At 51.4% G+C, this 19155-nt stretch overlaps 1 protein-coding gene and 1 non-coding gene across 2 annotated transcripts in view; one reads left to right on the top strand and one right to left on the bottom strand.

Moving 5' to 3' along the window:
* Nucleotides 1-19155, bottom strand: part of Esrrb (estrogen related receptor beta) — a 199489-nt gene that overhangs the window by 152631 nt on the left and 27703 nt on the right. The window lies entirely within an intron of this gene.
* On the top strand, nt 7254-7360 carry LOC111813378. The gene has a single exon (XR_002818659.1). It is a non-coding gene; the product is annotated as a U6 spliceosomal RNA (small nuclear RNA).

Below are 19155 nucleotides of genomic sequence, written 5' to 3' on the forward strand. Positions count from 1 at the left end.
CACGGAGCCATCTCACCAGCCCCCATGGACTTATTTTTTTAGAATTGATTCTTGGAAGCAAAACTAGTGAATTAAAAGCTCTGGATAATTTATTAGAGCTTTCTGTTATTTACAGTTTTTTTTTTTAACTTGCAATAATATTTTTGTGCATTTCAGGGTCCCTCCCCCACCTTAGAATTTTACATATGATGGGCTCTTTGCTCCCACTGTCCTGTGGATTCAGAATACTTTTGGCAACACTGGGTGGGGATGACAGGAGTTAGTAGGAATCCCAGCCAATGTGCTGCAGCCTGTCAGGGAGCGCATGCAGGAGCCCAGGGGGTAGGTAGGGCGGAGTGAACCTTCCCTGGGAGTCCACATAGAAACTGTGAGGGCTACCAAAGCCCCCCAAGGCACCTTCCTTGAGAGAGACAGGGGCAATGGCAGGGTGGGGGCAGCGTGGGACTATGAAGGTAGACAAGAGAGCAAAGTCTGTCCAGCTGATGCCCACAGGAGGACCCAGAGTAAGTGGCTGGTGCTGAGGAGGCCAGAATGAATGAAGAGCTATTCACCAGCTGTTTGTTCTCCAGGCCCAAAAGAATCGCACCTTCCCAGGAGAGATGGGCAAGTCCAGGGTATGGGATGAGCCCAGAGTAGGCACAGAGGAGAATTCTATGAGGAGAATTCACATAAGCCCAAGGCTGGCAGGTCACAAGGCAGCAGGTTCAAAAGGGGCTGCCTGAGAAGTCAAGCTGTAGGGTTCAAATGCCCTGTGGTCCCACAAACAGCCTAATGAAGTGGCAGGGAGCCTGGGACTCAGAGCTGGATTCCCCAGGGTGGCCATACAGTCTGAACTGTGCCTGAGCTTTCTGCTGCTCAGGAACACCATGCCTGCACCAGGATTGTGGTGAGGTGAATTGGGCAGGATGAGGGCAGGGAACCTGCCCCCGGACATACTTGCAGGTCAGTGCTTGGCTGGAAGACAACCTGGCAAGGAAGGCAAGAAGGGGTCTGTGCCCACCTTCTGCCAACCATAACTATAGCCCCTGCTCTGCCCCTCCATCTACGCATACCTCTATCATTTAATGGGGCAGGCCAGTCATTCCCAAAATTCTCCTTTGAGCTCCTCAGGGCTCCAGCTGGGCACAGAGTCCCCAGCTCCTCTCTGCTGGACAGATAAGGATAGGGAGGCTGCAGAAGATGAGCTTCTGAGCCTCTGAACTCCAGTCACCTGGGCCCAAGGAGAAAACAAGAGATCAGAAGTATCACCATGGGGCCTTCTGCCCTGGGAGCAGGAAGTTGGAGGTTCAGCACAAGAGGGTGGTGGGAAGATGAGGGAACTAACACTGAATGACTGCCTGCCTCGTGCAGAGTCCTCTGGTGGCCCTGGTCTCACATGAACATATTATCCCTATTTCATAGAGAAAAAGACTGAGGTTACACAATCTGCCTAACCCTGAGAATCTATCAGTGTCCAGCACTGGATATAAGGGTGGGGACACAGCACAGAAGACCTGATCTTCCTCCTTAGGGAAGAAGCAAGAGCGATGGGCTGGGAGTCACTGTCAGTAATGCAGATTGAAGCGCCCAGGGCTAGTGACCATCTGGAATGCACACAGCGCAGGGGAGAGGTCACAGGACATGAGGGGCATGGCCAGGCTGGGGCTAGGCCTTCGTCTCACTTGGAAGCTGCATGAGTGGCCAGCAGAGCTTTGGACTAACACTGTCATTAACTGGAGAAGGAGGCATGAAAATATGCTGGGGCCTTAGACGCAGTCGCCGCGGGCTCTGGCCCTCAGCTTCCCTGGGACCTGCCCCCAGCTCTGCCATGACAGCTGGGTCTCTCTCAATTCTCCCAGCCCCTTCTTCCATCTCCATTGCTCCTGCCCCTGTTTCAGACTGTGAAGGCCCCCTGAAAGGAGCCCCGTCGGGGAGAGAGGCGCACCTTCCTCTCAAGAGGAGACCCTGGAGAATCACCCCATGTGATTCTGTCCTCTGTGGCCTGTGAAGCAAAGACCCGGATCTGCCACACAGGCAAGGCCCACAGACTTGGGGCAGTCCTCTACTGTGTCTGGGGCTCTCTGTCATCTGCTTGGTCACTGTGATGAATCCCTTACCTCCCATGACCCTGGCGCCACCATCTCCAAAGTGGCCCTTTGAGTGCCTTGGTGAGCCAGGGCCCAAGGAAGCCAGCTGCCCTTGGCCGCTGGCATCATCCTGTGAGCAACTACTGTGTTGCTGGCTCTGTGTGGCTGTAGGAGAACAAAATTGAGTGGCAAAGACCTCAGCTGACAGCAGACCCACAGCTTAGTAACAGGGCCAGGAGTAGAGGCACCGGGTAGCACAGAGTGCAAGGAGATGGGGGGGGGGGTTCAGGCACCCAGGGGTCGAGAAGCACACACTGCAGGACTTGCAAGCAGGGAGTTCCAGAGGGAGTGGTCAGGGGAAGACCTGCGGGAACACTGAGCAGGACCCACGGCACAGAACACAGCAGGGAGGCCCCAGGACACAGTAGTGGTGACATCACGTTGGAGCCAGAATGCCAGGATTCCCACTGGGCTTTAAGTCCTCTGTGTCCAGCTCCTAACCTCCCAGGGCCTCAGTTTCCCCATGGGTGCTGCAGGTCCTACTGTTGTTTGGACACACACACAGGGAGGGTTTCAGCACCACCCGGAAAGAGGAGGAAATGGGGGCGCTGGCGGCCTCAGTATGTCCACCGAACAGAGCCTAGCGCAGGTGCTGTCACTCTGTTGTGGGGTGACCGGAAAGAGGCAAATTCGCAGGCTCCAGGCTCTTTTCGGTTCCAGGTAGTTTCATTATTACACCTAAAGGGGGGGTGCAGCGACTGTAAGCCTGCTCCGCAGTGCGCTCCCCCAGGCTAGGACTGCCCCTCCCCCTCCGCACTCTCCCGCACGGGCGCGCACGGGGCGGGGGCGCACAGCCAGATAGCTCCTCTCACTGACACCAAGGTCAAGGGCACCTTGCAACGCCTTGGGACCGCGCGACGCGCCGATGGGTGACTCTCGGCGCAGCCCAGCGGGAGCGCGGCGGGGACGTAGGTGCCGCCAGGCCTGGGCCTTGCGCCACCAGAGGGCGCGCGGGATCTCGGAGTTTGCGCAGCGCCGGGTGCGGTGGGCAGGTTCGCGCTCCTGTGCGCGCTGGTAAGGAGAGGAGAGCTCGAGGCTGCCTTTCCTGAGTCAGCGGGAGTTCCGGGGTTAGGCTTTCCTCAGATCTAGCTCGAAACGGTAGGGACAGAGGACTTAGAAAAGAGATGCTAATAATATAAACTTACTTATTACTCCCTGGTGCCAAACACCAGCATTCAGTTCCACCCTGTAGAGTCGATTCTTTGATTATTGTCCCCACTTTACAGTTGCAGAAACTGAGTCCCCATGTGCTAGAGACACTGCGGCTGGCCAGGGAAAGAGCTGGGATTTGAAGCCCCAGGTGTGGCTCCAAGTGTCCTTGAAGGAGCGCCCTGTTCTAAACTCTGGCAGTCCAGTATCCTAGTTCTACTGAAGGGCTGATCGCTTTCTCATTAGCAGATTACTAGTTAAGGCAACATAAGGAACTGCTGGGTATCTGCTGAGTATCTGCGTGCTCCCCAAGCCGCCCCCCACTTCTGGCCGATTCTGAACAAATGAACATTCACTGAACGCTTGTCCATGCTGCCTGCTGATTAGTGCATTTCCGTAAGTTCTTAGGAATATTCCAAATAATGGCTATATCTGGTGTTCCTTTGTATTCCCATTTTACAGACAGCAACACAGATAAAGGTGTTGAATGGTTTTCCTTGGGTTACACAGTTTAGCCCTCAGTCTCTGGAGCATCCACATCGTATTCACTTCTTCATCCATTGAACAAATGCTTCTTGAGCGTCTCCTTGGTGCCAGGTCCTGTGTCGGTGGCTGGGGGCTCCGCAGGAAATAGGACAGGTGAGAACCCTTGTGTTCTTAGGGTTACACTATTCATCCACTGCAGGGGTTCACCGAGTCCTTGTTTTTTGAGGATTTATGAGGCAAGATCATGTATGAATTGCACAGAAAGGAAAATAAGCTTTCTGCTTATGGTGGTGACTGTGACTGAGTATACTTGACCCCTCCTCAAAAAGCAGAGGATTTGTGGCTGTTCTGAGTTTAGCTGTTTCCCAAAAAGACCCAAAGTGCTGACTGCTAGTACCTGAGAAAGGGACTTTATTTGGAAGTAAGGTTTCTGCAGCTTTATCTCGTCGGGAAGGTCATCGTGGAGCAGGGTGAGCCCTGCCCTGATGCTAGTGTGCTTGGGAGAGGGGCAGAGGCCAAGGCCCACGGAGGTGACCATGAGACAGAGAATGAAGCAGGGCAGCTGTAAGTCAAGGGGCGCCGGCGATTGTCGGCAGTCCCCGGAAGTGAGGAAGGAGGCAAAAGAATCCTCCTCCTGTTTCAGAGGGAGGGTTGATCCTCCCACTCATGGAGATGGTGGGGGCGCGCCTCCATTCATAGTATTCGGGGTCAAGGTTAGCACCAAGGTTGTGCTCTGGTGGGAGCTCACAGGCCGCAGTGGCATCACGCCCAGGCGAGTGATCTCACCTCACTGTCCTTTACCTGACTGAAGTAACCCACAGTTCCCAGTCAGAATGACAGAGGTTTACTTAGTTGGCAGAGACAGGGAGGACATAGGCAGGTGTGCCCAGGGTTCCTGCACCTCACCTACCAGCCCCAATGCTGCCAGCCTCACACAGCACTGCCAAAACCTCATGTCACTAACGTACAGCCTGTTGGCTCCTGGAGAGGGACAGGCGAAGGGAGAACAGTATCATGCTGCCCATCCCGCTGGGTGCAGGTGGCCCACAACAGTGGCATGTGGAGGCCATCAGCCCTGTGGGTAGCCATGCATGACCTGGTCTCTCAGTTAGCAGTCATTCCACAAAGAGCCTCCATGTGGCTGTCATTGTTCCTGGCTCATGTGAGGGTTGCAGGTTCAGGGAGACAAAATACCACTTTGCTTAGCTTAGGACACGCTCCCATTCTGGGAGGTCGGACACCTGTGACAGTCACTCTGAATCTCCCACACAGCCTCACCTCATCACTGCAGCCTCGTCAGCTCCTGATGAGCTCCTGGCCATGAGGCATTCATATGCGTGAGTCTGTCTGTCTAGAAAGCCAGCACACCTCAGGAGCACAGGGCATCGGCGGACCATCCTGCATCTGGCAGCGTCTTCCACTGTCAAAAGGGGCTGGGCAGGTGGACTTCCTGCACCAGCCAGCTAAGGAAGGAAGCAGTTTCTGTGTGGATTGTCTGTGCCAGCCCACAAAGAGGGAGATCCAGGATCAGCACCCCTCTAGGACAGCACTGGCCCCCAAGCCGGAACCGCCTCTGGGAAGAGCAGTGCAGAAGTCAGAATAAGCTGGCTGGGGGCCCCAGGTTGTGGAAGAAGAAAAGAAATCAGCACTCACTCACTGAGAGAACACTCCTACCCCTCCTAAGCAGGTGCCTGAGAAACAGGTGAGAAGCAGCATAGGGAACAGCAGCACACTCACCACGCTGCTTTTCTAGGTGGCCTGGCTCCCGAACCACGTGGCATTTTCCTAGCAGCAGAACTTCCTTCTTTCTTCTGAGTGCATCTATTTCGTCTTCCCTGTTCATTTATCATTTAATTAAAAAAAAAATACCTTTGGCTAGGTATGCTGGCACATACTTATAATCCCAGCTATTCAGGAGGCTGAGGCAGGAGGACTGCAAGTTTAATTTAGTGAGACCCTTAGTGTCAGAATAGAAACTAGAAGATAGTTGAAGAGAACCCCTGGTTTTGATCCCCAGCATCACAATGAGACAAAACACCTGTGAGAACACGGACAAGACATCCTTCTTTCATGGAACTTGCATTCTCAGGGACGCAGCGCTCTCCTTTCCTTTCAACAACTCACTCCCCCCACACACAGTTTCTTAGTTACCCCTCAAACACAAATGCCTCAGTTGGAGCATCTGAACCCGCTTGCACACTCAACAGCTGCTGATGGAGTGTTGGCTCTGTCTGTATGGCACACTCCAGGGCTGGATGCCTCGGGCTGGCGGCCACAGCCCGGGTTATGGGTCCCTGTGGGCACAGAATAGCCCCAGGAAACTCCTGGTTATTCCTGGATATTATGTACCAAATCCAAAGAAAGCAGAAAAAGCTACTACTGAGTCACTGATGCTTTGATTCCCTGTCTCTCCCAAGACCAAGAGACCCCATTTTTGACCCCAGGCTCCCTTCACACCCTTTGGAGCCCAGTAGGCCACAGAAGGAGGCCAGTCCTGGTGGGAGCCGCCTCCCACGGCAGCCACTCAGCGCTCCCCGCCTGGACTCCAGCTGCCCTGCAGCCCTCTCTGCTTTAATTAACTGTGTCCGGATGCGCTGACTCACTCATTGGCGGTGTGACCCGCCCGGTCGCAGAGGACACCTCCTCAGACACAATTACATTTGAGGATGAAGCATTTCCTCTGGGCACAGAACAAGCCTGCGAAAGCTTTTGTGGGGCCTTAAAAGGGGGGCCTTTTGGAGATGACTCACGGGACAGGCCTTGAGGTTAGCAGCTTCCTGCAAGGGAGGTGGGCTCATTGGAATTATCCACGCTTTCCAGGCCTGTCACTCCTGGAAGTGTCTCTTCTTGGAGGCCAGAAGAAATGTGCCGACGCTCCTAAGCAAGGGAGGCTTCATCCGATCTTAGGGGGCACCCCAGACTCCAAATGAATCGCCCATATTTATTTAACAGTCTATGAGCTTGTCAAGACACAGGAGACGTAAAATATGATCTTCCATCATGCATTTGTGGAGAATTCAAGATTCTAAGCTCCGTGATAGCCCTGTGGGACAGGGATTCTCAAGAAGTTGAGGCTCAGTGAGGCCAAGTGATTTGCTTTCTCAGAAACCACAGGGGTTTCAGGAAGGGCATTGGTCCGGATGGTGCATGGCTAGAAGAGAGGACAGTCCAGAGGAACCAAAGTTTGGTCCTCTTTCGATTTCAGAGACACAGGAAAGGAAATGAAAAGTTCCTTTGTCAGAGTTATGATAGAAACTGGCTTTAAATAAGACATTGTTCCATTGTCCTCTAAGTTTGGTGTCTTGTGTCCCATGAAGACCAACAGTATCCAGGCTGTGGGGCTGAGCGCAGCCCTGGGTCTGGGGAAAAGATTATACTTGCTTTCTTTGCAGGGTCCAGAGATGCCCTTTAAGTTGAAGAAATGGAATTTGTATTTTAATGATAATTTCCCCAAGACTGTGCTAACTTGAAGAGACTTAATAAAAGATGCTGGTGCTCACTTCGGCAGCACATATACTAAAATTGAAACAATACAGAGAAGATTAGCATGGCCCCTGCCTAAGAATGACACGCAAATTCGTGAAGCGTTCCATATTTTTTTAACTAGTAGTGTTTAGACAAGATATCATGCCTGCATCTTGTATTATGAATAACTACCAGAAAGACAATATGCAATGTATTAATTATTGTAACTGTACTACTAACCTGTTTTGAAACTATCTCATTGCTACTTCTTTCTCATAAAATTATTTTTATTTTTTAAAATTATTTTTTAAAAAATAAAATAAAAAGGGCCGGGGAGATGGCTCAGTGGAATGGACACTTCCCTGGCAAGTGCAAGGGCCTGAGTTCAATCTCTGGTTCCGCAAAAAAATAAAATAAAATAAAAGATGCTGAACAAGAGAGCTTCAACAGGAAACGTGGTGGGTGTATAGTTTAAAGTACTCAGTGTTCTCATAAAGTGTGTAGGGATACTATCTATCCATCTAAATACCTCCTAATCTGAGTTATCAGATATAGGGAGAGGAGTGGACTAAACGTCCATGGTCCACACCCACAGGAAGCCCACTGTCTAATGTAAACACTACCAGTGGTAAAGCTATTTTAGATAAAAAGGCAAAACTCTAATAAGCCCTGAGCGGCAAGATCAGCTTGAAGGTCCCAAACCTCCATCGTTGGGCATGGTGCTACACGTCTGGGATCCCAGCATTCAGGAAGCTGAGGCTGGAGGCCCACTAGTTCAAGGGCCAGCCTAGGCTAAATAGTTCAGGCTGGCCTGAACTACCAAGTGAGATAGTGTCTACACACACACACACACACACACACACACACACACACACACACATCTCATAGTCCCTGTGCAGAAAAGAGAAAGGAAAAAAGGGACTGAATCTCCTGGGTGATTGGATTGGTTGCTGGCTTGGTGTGGTGAGGAGGCTCTTTCGGAACTCCAGTGTCCACTCCAAATCCTTGAGCTCAGGGGAGCTTAATGGAGATGCCCTGGCCCGAGGCCAGCCAGAGCTGGACTTGAGTTCTGACCTCATCACTTAGTACCCATGCAGCTTTGGAAAAAGTACCCCTTTGGGCCCTTTGTATACAAAACAGAATACCACTTACCACCCACTTGGAAGAGTTTTGGGGCAGATTAAATTGTTGTAGCAGCTGAGTTAGAAATATTATAGGCAGTCAGACAGGGCTAAGTCTTCAAGGAGCCAGTATGGAAGATGAGATCCCTTGCAACCGTGGGACAGACGAACTCCTGCCACTAACCCAACTCCACAGGAAGAGCCCCTGTTCTGTATTCATGCCCCCTCGCTATGTGACTCACTTCCCCATTTGGTCCTGATTTAATCAATTTTACCTGAGCAATTACGCTTGTAATTATGCTTCTCACTGGTTGGCCATGGTTTTGTCCCATCGCATGCGCACATTGAGACTTCTCTTTCCCACCTTAGACCTGCCTCCCTTTGTGGCTTTACTGTATAAAAATCTGTAGAAAAGACAAGTTCCTTGTCAACTCACTTGGGTCCCCCTTCTGTCCCTCTCTCTTGGAAGAAGCTTTCTTTCCATCAATAAATATATTCTGTTAAGGATTTTTTTTCCCACTCCGAATGCCTTCAGGGCAGGTTTGGCTGGCTTGAGTTGGGGGGATCGAACCCCAGCAACCTGAGCCTGACTGCTTTGTGGAAGCAGCCACTTAGAGAACTGAGCTAAGGGGCAGGCCCCCATATTCTGCTCTTAATCTCTGTTGTTCCTCTTTGATTTTAGAGACCATGACTTGTCCCAGCTATCTTTCAAGGTGGGAGTTTCTTTTCCCTATAGCAAGATGATCCAGACCAGCATGTATACTGCACACAAGCAGAAGGTTCAGCATCCCTAGTAATAGCACTGGGTCCCCCCACAAACTGCACTGACTCCTGTACATAAATTCTCATTTAATCCCCTGCACATACACATGCACACACACATTCATGAATGAATACTGCCACTACCTCATAGTGTACGTGTGGAAGCCAGGACTCAGGGAACAGCCAGCCCAGAGCTGCACGAGTAAAATGAGTCCTTGCCAGACTGGAGCATGCGCACATCTCTGCCTCCCGGGCCCATGCACGTGTGAGTTGATCCCCACTGCTCACAGACATAGGCCTCCTTAACAGTTTAAGGAGGGTGAGACTCTTCCTGTGTGGGATGAGGGTAGGGGGAGGCTGGAGGGAGCTGACTCCATGTGGGCTGACGCTGCTGCACAGATGAACAGCCCCCCCGCCCTCCTACCCGCCCACCCGGATTGTTCCAGAGCAAGGAGGGTCTCCCTTCTGCCACAGTCCTGCAGAGGGGCCTGGGCCCTGGACTCAGCCTGGCTGCTTCCACAAGCATGCATCGGTCCAGGAAGGTGAGCCTCGGGGTGAAGTTATTCACAGCCGTGGCCGACAGTAAATAAGACAGTAGGCTTGATTCATGAGCTCTGACAGGAAATCTATAGCATGTAGTGTCTATAATCCGAACGCGGCAACGAGGCAAAATGAAAGAACAACAGTCCAATTACGGATTCTTGTTGATCCTAGCCAGGCTTGCTTCTCAGAGCTCGCAGGGCCTGGACTCAGCTGGATGACTGGTGGGAGCCCGTCAGGAGCAGCCAGGGCAGATGTCCCATGGCCTGGAACACAGAGAGCAGGACCTTGAAGCAGCTACTGTCGAGCCTGGGCAGAACCTGGGTGCAGCAGAGAGCTAGACTACGTGGGCATTTGGAAGGAGGCACAGGCTAGTTGCTGTTCCCAGCCACACCAGCCCGGAACACCCAGGATCTTCAATATGGCCAGGGAATCCTCCCGGAACAAAGCATCCCGTGGAGTCCCATAGTCTCTGAGCTTTCTTTTGACTTCAGGAAGCCAAGGTATGTATTACCTTGGGAGGTCCAGAGAAGTGCCCCTCTGTGATAGCCATTTCTGGGTCTGGCCTTTAGATATTTGAGTTCAAGTTTGGCTGAGGATGTCAGCATCCCCACAGTGGTTCTCTAGGTTCTCTGGCACAAGCACTGGGTTAGCGGTTTTCCTTCACCTTAAAGACAGGATCTTCAACACTCTGTCCTTTTAGCCTTGATGACAGCTTTGGCCAAGATTGAATTGAATAATGAAGCCCAGAATTCATGTCCACCCTGTGGGTGTGGCCTATTGAGAAGTGGGGTCTTTGCAGATGTAATCTAGTTAAGAGGAACCCATGCTGGATCGGAGAGGGAGCTAGAGCCCTCATAAGTTGGGGGAAAAGTGGGACACGGGGCTGGAAATGTAGCTCAGTGGCATAAGCTCTTGCCTGGCAAGTGCAAGGTCCCAAGTTTGATTCCCGAAACCAAAAAAAAGAATACTTTGGTACATCTAAGATACACAGAGAACAATATAATTTTTGAAAAACAAAAAGTGGGACACACACACACACACACACACACACACACACACACACACACACAGGAAAGGCCTTGTGAAGACAGAGGCAGAGACCAGAGGGCTGTGTCTACACACCAAGGGCACCGAGCGTTAGGTACAGCCGCCAGAAGCTGGGAGAGGCTTGGTGTAGCTCCTCCTTTTCTTTTCTTTCTCTTTTTTCGTCCTTCCTTCTTTTCTCCCTCCATCCCTTCCTTTTCCACTTTTTAAAATTAGTGTATATTTGGGGCCCGAGAGATGGCTCAGTGGAATAAGCGCTCCCCTGGTAAGCACAAGGGCCTGAGTTCAATCCCCGGTTCAGCAAAAAAATTAATTAATTAATTAAAATTAGTGTATGTTTGCTACACTAAATGATTAGGTACCTATACATATCACATATTGATCATTGTGTTCCCTTGTCCTTCCTGCTGCCCTCCTCTGTCCCTCCTCCTACCCTCCTCTGTCCTTCCCCCTGCCCTTCCCTGTCTCTCCTTCCCTGGTTCCCCTTCCCTACTCCCTACCATTTCTGTTGTACTTTTTTCTCAAGTTATTTATATCTTGAGTCATATCAGGAGACAATGCAGTATTTAACCATCTGCTTCTGATTTGTTTCTCTTAGTATTACTGTCTCAAAATCCACCCCTGCATAGTCACTTCTTTTTTTGAAATCCCTTATTTATTTTTTTTTTATTGTATTTAGTGCAGGGTCTATGGGGTCTACAGGGTCTCACTACACAGATTGGACTTGTGGCGATCCTTCCTATTTTCAGCCTCTCAAGCCCTAGAGTTACAAGTGTGTACCACCACACCCAGTCTCAGTCACTGTCTCAGCATGCTCGGGGGGCGGGGCGAGCACAGCACTCCGGGGATCGAACCCCAGTGCCTGCACCTACCTAAGCAGGTGCTTTAATACACTGAGCTATCTCCCCAGCCCTAGAAATCCCTTTTTAAATGGCCCCTCCAGACACCCTGGTTTGTGACATCCAGCTTCTAGAACAGTAAGAGTAGATCCTAGTTTTTGCTATCCACAGCCATCGAGTTTGTGGAAGCTGACATGGACAGCACCAAGGACTCAGCAATCACCTGATGGCGCAGACGTAAGCAGGGCACTGTGGAGGCTGCTCCCGACCGCGTCTCTCTGGCCCACTCCAGCCCCTCTGCACTGCTTCTCTGCACAGCAGTCAGAGCAAGCTCTTCAAGGCACAACTCTCATTACACAACTCTCATTACACAACTCTCATTACACAACTCTCATTACACAACTCTCATTACAACAGTGAACATTCTGGACACACGTGCTAGATGCTGCTTTGTCCTTTTTTAAAATTTATTTTATTTTATTTTTTTAAAATTTTATGTATTTATGTGTGTGTGTGGCCAGCTCAGCCCTCTAGGGAGCAGGGCTGGCTGGCATGTGGTGCTGGGGGATTGAACCGTGGTCCCTATGCCTTGCCAAACTTGTCTTGTTCTAAGTAGGTGCTCCAGACCACTGAGCCATCTCACCCGCCCTGCTTTGTCCTTGACAAGAACTAAATTAACTTTATCCTCAGACTAAACTTCTGAAGTAGACACTGTTACTGGTCCCATTTTACAGGTAAGAATACTGCATCCAGAGAAGCTAGGAAGTGTATCTAAAGTCACTCCGCTGATACATGTCGTGGGTATCCTTCCAGTCCAGGCAGGCTACTTTCAGAGGCCATGCTCTATCTGCAGCACTCGCCCTCACCTTCACTTAGACTCTGATTGATTTCCCAATACACAGAGTACAATCCAGGCTCCTTACTGTGACCTACAAGGTTTTGCCTTATGGTCCCTGGCCTGACCTGTCTCTCCAAACTCTTTGTAGTACATCGCTGCAGATTCTTTCCTCCTCCCATTAAGAAATCAAGTGCAATTCCTGTCCCTCTGACTCTGGACTGGCCGTAGTGACAGTTTTACCACTAGCTGAGGGGGAAGGTGGTGTGTGTAATCTCCAAGGCTGGAACAGAAGAGGACTTGCAGCTTGGAGCTGCTTTAGAGCCCAAACGCCATGCGCTGCAGACTGCGTGCAGCCCTGGAGACCGGAACTGGGAACATGGCGAGCAGTCTGCTCACCTGAGCTGCTGCTCAAGGGCCAGTGCCTCGTGCTCCTGAGCGAGCTACGAGGAGGAGCAGTAACACAGGCCCTGGGCATCCCAGGTTTGTGAGCAGAGGAAAGGACTCTTGTTTTGTTTGGTTCTTATGGTACTGGGGATTGAGCACAGGGCCCTTGCACTGAGCTGTACCTCTAACCCTTTAACATTTTTTAAATTTGGAGCCAAAGTATTATTAAGTCTCTAAATTGCCCAGGTTGGGCTCAAACTTGCGATTTTCTGGCCTCATCCTCCCAGGTGCCCACAATCCTAGGATTACAATCTGTACCACCAGCCGCCGAAACTGCTGCTAGATTCAAATCCAGATAGTGACAGGAGTCCATGGTGCCAGCCCTGCATCCTGCTGTGACTCCCCTCCTTCAAACTGCCCCCTGGCTTTGCGCTGGCCAAGCCCTGCGGTGACACCCAAGGCCCTGGCTGCTGGGCCTCCAACTCCATCTGGGCTGACTCTGCCTTGCCATTCCTCCAACAGTGTCGACTCTGGGCCCTTCACTTGCTGCGCCTTAGCATGGGCTGCTCTTGGTGTGACTGTGTCTTCCTCCCCACCAGGTCTAGGCCCGAAGCTCCAAGAGGCCTTCCCTGACCAGAGCTCCAGGACTCAGTTTTCCATCCACTCTCTCCATCTCCCTGCTTATTTTCTTCACCACCATTTAGTTCACTGTGTAATGACCTCAGTCTTGGCTTCCTTGATCCCTGAGAGCAGGAACATGGCTGTCAAGCACACTGCTGTCATCCCAAGAGCTGCCTCCAAGTGTTTTCTGAATGAATGAAGGGCTAAAGGCAGTTATATATTATTTATCAAGTTTCTACCAGGAAATGTGCTAAGTGACCAACACCCAATGCTTCTGCCCTATCAGTGGTACCTTTCCTACCTTATAGGTGAGAAAATCTAGGCTTGAGTGGACAGAATCCAAGCCACAACTCCCTGGCTTCATAGCCCACGTTCTTTGCCACGTGGTCTTCCCTGCCACCCTCTTTGCTTGTCTGAGCCTCGCTTTCCTCATCTGGATGGTGGGGATATCAGGCAGGCCTTGCTCAGGCCCTGATCAGCTCCTCCTACTGACTCCTGGCCTTTGCCTCTGCTCCTCCCTCTTTCCAAATAATGGCGCCGCTTCCAAGAACTGTGCCTGACTTATAGAGCCAGGGGTGGAAGAATGTGGCTCCCACTGGGAGGGCCCGTGGCACTGTGTCCCGTGTGCTGCTTGTTATGCCACCCTCAGGCCCTTTGCCGTGGTCGGTTTGTTCTTCCCATGATCTCCCCACCTACCCTATGGTTCTAAGAGGAGAGGGGTTCTTTCCTGCTCTGTACGCCTCTGTCCTCACGTCACCGTGCCCTCCCATCATGTCTGCTCCTCTGCTGCTCCACGCTACTTGCCCACCAGCCCCATACCAGGTAGTGCAGGGACACAGCCTCCCTGGCCACTCTACTGCAGGAGCTCATACCTCCCCAAGAGCTATTCCCCTCCCCAATATCCGCCTGCACAGAACAGAGGCTGTCAGTTGGGAGAAAGACAATCAGAGTTTGTCAGAACTTCTCACAAGAATTCTTACCTGGGGACATTCTCAGACATTCCCAAGCCTGAGGTGCTCAGTCTTATCCTCTTCCCTGTCTGAGTAGCTCAAAGGCCATCAATGTGACCAGCAGAGCTAGGCTCCAATACTGGGTGTTGGAGACCAAGGTGGCACTGTCCACCTTTCTGAGCAGGGAATGGCTCTCTGTCTAGCAAGGCTGCTTTGAGATGTGCAAGGATTCAAAGGCCCCTGGTCATAGTCTTGTTTCCCAGCTTGCCCATTGGGAGCTTCCGGGCTGCGTGTGACCTGCCTGAGACCCTCCTAGAATCCTCAAACCAGAGTACTTAAGGTCTTAAGTAATTAAAGTCTCAAGAAAAGTGCTGTCGGGGCTGGTGAGATGGCTCAGTGGTCTAAAGCACCTACTTAGAACAAGCTTAGCAAAGCACAGGGACCGCGGTTCAATCCCCCAGCACCACATGCCAGCCAGCCCCGCCCCCTGGTGGGCTGAGCTGGCCACACACATACATACACACACACACACAAATAAATAAATAAAATTAAAAAAAAAAAAAAGTGCTGTCCCCCAGGCTTTATTTATTTATTTATTTATTTATTTGCAGAACCGGGGATTGAACTCAGGCCCTTGCGCTTGCCAGGGAAGCACTTTTTCCACTGAGCCATCTCCCCGGCCCCTTTTTTAAAATGTTATTTTATTTTATTTTTTGACCCCCAGGCTTTAAAGCAAGGACTCTGGGGGTGATGGGAGGGCTAGACAGCACTTGGCAGGTCTTGGGGAACAAGGGCCTACAGGAGGTAGATCAGAGCTCTTTGTGGAGCCTGGGTAAAGGGAATGAGTCTAGAAGTAACTCTGGTGGCTGGAGAGAGCAGACGCCAGACCCCTGGGCTGAGAACCACGGTGACAGGACCCAAAGCACAGGTGCAGGCTTCCACCAGGAGCACCAGATCTTAGGGTGGGAAGTGGGATCCCAGAGACAGCAGAGAGCAGCCTCCACACACAGGAGGCAGGGCAGGCAGATTCAAGTGCAGCCCAGGGCAGCCCCGCCTTGATCAGCCCTCTGGTAGCTGCCTGGGTGCAGGATGGGGCTGTGTGGCGTGGCCTGTGTCCCTGTACTGGGGGATGACGACACCTGTCCTGCTCCTGAGCTCACTGAGGCAGTGAAAACGCCCACAGGCAAGCTCGCCTAGCTGAGGACGGAGCACAGCTTTCCAGCGCAGCTCCTTCGCATCTCATTACCTCTGAGCCAGTGATCTCACCCACCACACAGCCTGCCAGCCTGCTGCGCCCTCCTCGACCACCCCCAGACGCCTGAGCCTGTGGCCTGTCAGCACTGCTGGGCAGAAAACCCCGGGGACTCTGTCTTTAGCCTTTGCTGACCGGGGCTGCTCCCCTCGCCCTAAATAAAGCTGCTTGCTGTTCATGAAGGAAGCTGGAAGCCAGGGGCGGGGGAAGGGACAGGTTCCTGCACAGGCGTCATTGCCATTCTCAGCCAGGGTAGAGGCAAGAGGAGGACATGAAGAGCGGTAGAGAGGGGACAAGGAAATTCAGAATGTTTTGTCTCCCTTATAATTTCAAACTCTGGGTCAGATCCCAGCACAGCTCTGCATGGAGAATGTTAATCATCTAGGAAAAGTTGGCAAAACAAAATTTATCGCCTTAGATTTACCTGGTCTGTATCATGCCCCTTCAAGTCTGAAGACACAAAGATGTAAGTGAAGCAGTTTTCAAGGAGAGCAGGGACAGTCAATCGCCAGCTCCCACAACCTCCAGCTCCAGAGGCCAGCCACTGTCCCAAACCAGTGATCACCTGGGTTCCAGAAAAAGCAGGGCCACACAGCCCACCCCACGATGCAACCATCTCCCCCAGGATGGGATCCTCAGGAGCCATGCCTCGATGGTGCTAAGTGAGGCAGCCCCTCCTGAGCAAGGATAATCACCTCCAGGCAAGCAAAGTGCCCCTCCAGCCACAAGTATTCCATTGGAGCCATGGAAGCAGAGACTGAGCTCATGATCCACTGGCCCCTGGCCCCCTTAGGCTAATCCTTAAAAGCTTCCCCATGCTTCTGTGAGGGGGCCAGCCGCACCCCTGCAGAGGAGTATGGGTTTTATTACTCAGGCTCTGGTCTCTTCCGTCTTTCCTCTTACTTTTTGACTCTGCTGTGGTGGAAAGCTGCCCGTGCCTCCCCTGGATGCATCCTGACATTCTTTGTCCACCATGTGAACCAAGAACCTGCTCAGTGGGTTAAGCTGAGGTCATCATCTCCCCTCCTCTTTGGGGGACATCTCTGGACTTCATTCAGTGAGGCCATCATCAGTGGTGCAGGGAGCTGGGCCCGGATAGCTTAGGACACTTGCCTGAGGTCACAGAAGTTGACTGATATGGAGCCACGAATGCAAGCCGTAGGATTCAGGCCTAGGTCTTCTTGCCTATTTCTACTGTGCCACTGAAAACACAGAGCAACAGTGTTCAGATATATAAGAAAGAAAGATGTGATATGAGGCAGAGCTGTGGGCAGGGAACACAGACCCCTGTGGCTGCCTGGCCACTAACCTAGCCATTCGTGTGCTTTGTTCCCACCATTCCGCTGAGGGGCGTCATCTGAGGCCACATCCCTCCCCTTGGTGTCAGAGTTAGAGCCATGTGGTCCTGCCTGCCTCAGAAGGACACTCCTTGGGCAAATGGCCACTCTGAGGCCCTGCTGTCCTTTGCCTGCCTCCTGGGCTTCCAGCCCTGCCCCCCAATTGTTATCTGTCAGTACACAGTAATTAGAGATGTGGCATGCTTGATAAAGATTGCCGCCTGCCCCGAGATGGAACTGCCCTCTCGGACGTGTCTAATTAAAGTCCTGATTGATAAGATGAAGAAATCCCACCCGGATGGATGTGTGCTGGCCTCTCCCTCCTCTGGTCTCAGCCTCTTCATTACAATGACTAGCAAGAGAGATATAAAGGACCCCAGGAAATGCTTCTATAAACCAATCAATATGTCCTTTTGTGCGACGTGATGGGGCGCTGGCACAGCCTTTTGAGCCTTTCCTAGGGCCAAGGAGGCAGTGTCACAGCTGGGACGGCCTCACCCCAGGGCTGGTGGGGGCTGCTCCCACGCTCAGCCCCCTGTGGAGCCAGGCCAGCCTCTTCCCCTGCCAGAGGCTGCTTCCTCTGAACAGTGACCTGCAGGATTCCGGGGCTCCTGGCAGAGCTCACACGTGGCCACACAGCCGGGGCCTTTGTGGGCACTGTGTGCACCGCCCAGCCTTAAGCAGCTCGAGCTGGGTGGGCATGAATGTGGCCTCAAGGTGCAGGTAGGACGGGGAGAGATGATGGCGGGGCAGCAATGGCTAGCGCATGAGTACTGTTAGCAGGTGCCACTTCCGACTCCTGCTAAGTGCTTTCGGTGTCACAGTTCATCCTTAGAACAAATCCTACGGTACATGCTGCTGTTACATTTCAGAGAAGGGGAAGCTGAGGCAGAGAACAGTTCACATAAAGAGGTGATTCCTGCAGAGCCCACGCTGACACCGCGACTACACCAGGGAAGCTGAGTATCTGCACCTAAGGTCAGTCACGTCTCTTCTTGGGCACATGTGCGTCACCCAAGACTCATTAGAGCTGGGGATGTAGCTCAGCAGTATAGCACCTGTCTGGCAAATGCGAGGTCCTGAGTTCAATTCCCAGCATCGGAAAATAAAAGAAGGACATATGACACTCTCAACTAGGGAGAGAGAAGAACTAACGCAGTGTGAGGAGGGGCCCAGAAGGAGCGAATGTTCATCCCACTATTAAATCCTGAAACATGTATGTGGTGTTATCAGCATGTATAGTGAGTGGCTAAATTTTAAAAATGTATTGCAATGGAAGGGGGAGGAGCGGGAGGAGAAGGGAGGGAGAGGAGGGGGAGGAGACATAAAAAAGAATTAAAATGTGTTACGCACACATTCCAGTGCCCCATGACGAGTGTAATTGTTATGTGCTGCAAACATGCATGTATAAAAATTTTAATTTTTTTTTTTTTTTTTTTTTTTTTGTGGAACTGGGGATTGAACTCAGGCCCTTGCGCTTGCCAGGAAAGTGCTTATTCTACTTCCCATCTCCCTGGCCCTAAAAATTTTAAAGTTTAACAAAATAAATACAAACCATTCTTACCATCCAAAAAAATTAATCACAGGAAAAGACGTACTGTCATTAGCTGCCTAGACTCCGCCCTCGCTCTGAACACACACTTGGCTCTTGCCACTTTCTCCGGCAGCTCCGGGGGCCCTCTTTCGGGAGTGTCCTTAGAAGGGGTGATCAAAGATAGGGTGCATGCTGATGCCGTGGGCTACTCAACAGAAGGGCAGGCTTGTCAACACATTATAGAGTGTCTTTCTCCACCTCATGTATGTCATCAGGCCCTGGGTAACTTCTGGCTCATCCCCAAAGTCAAAATGAAAAGGAAGTAAATAAGTTCAGGACATTGAGGCAGCCACAACTGGGCCACTAAAGACACTTAGAGAAGAAGACTCCAGAGCTGCTTCAGACAATGGCAAGAATGGTGGGATAAGTGTGCTCAAAGCAGGGGGGAAACTTTGAGAGGCATTAATGGTAGTGGATTTTTACTATGATAATTTTGTAAATAATTTAAACATTGTATTTTCCAAACATATCTCATAGAAAAACACACTATTCATGGTCAATGTTGGGTGCATGTTATGTTATGCTCTTTAATTTTTTAAAAAAATGTATTTAGGGGGCTGGAGAGATGGCTCAGTGGTCTAAAGCACCTACTTAGAACAAGCTTGGCAAAGCATCAGGGACCGCGGTTCGATCCCCCAGCACCA

This window comes from Octodon degus, unplaced genomic scaffold (assembly GCF_000260255.1).
Source record: "Octodon degus isolate 3935 unplaced genomic scaffold, OctDeg1.0 scaffold00007, whole genome shotgun sequence".
Taxonomy (NCBI): domain Eukaryota; kingdom Metazoa; phylum Chordata; class Mammalia; order Rodentia; family Octodontidae; genus Octodon; species Octodon degus.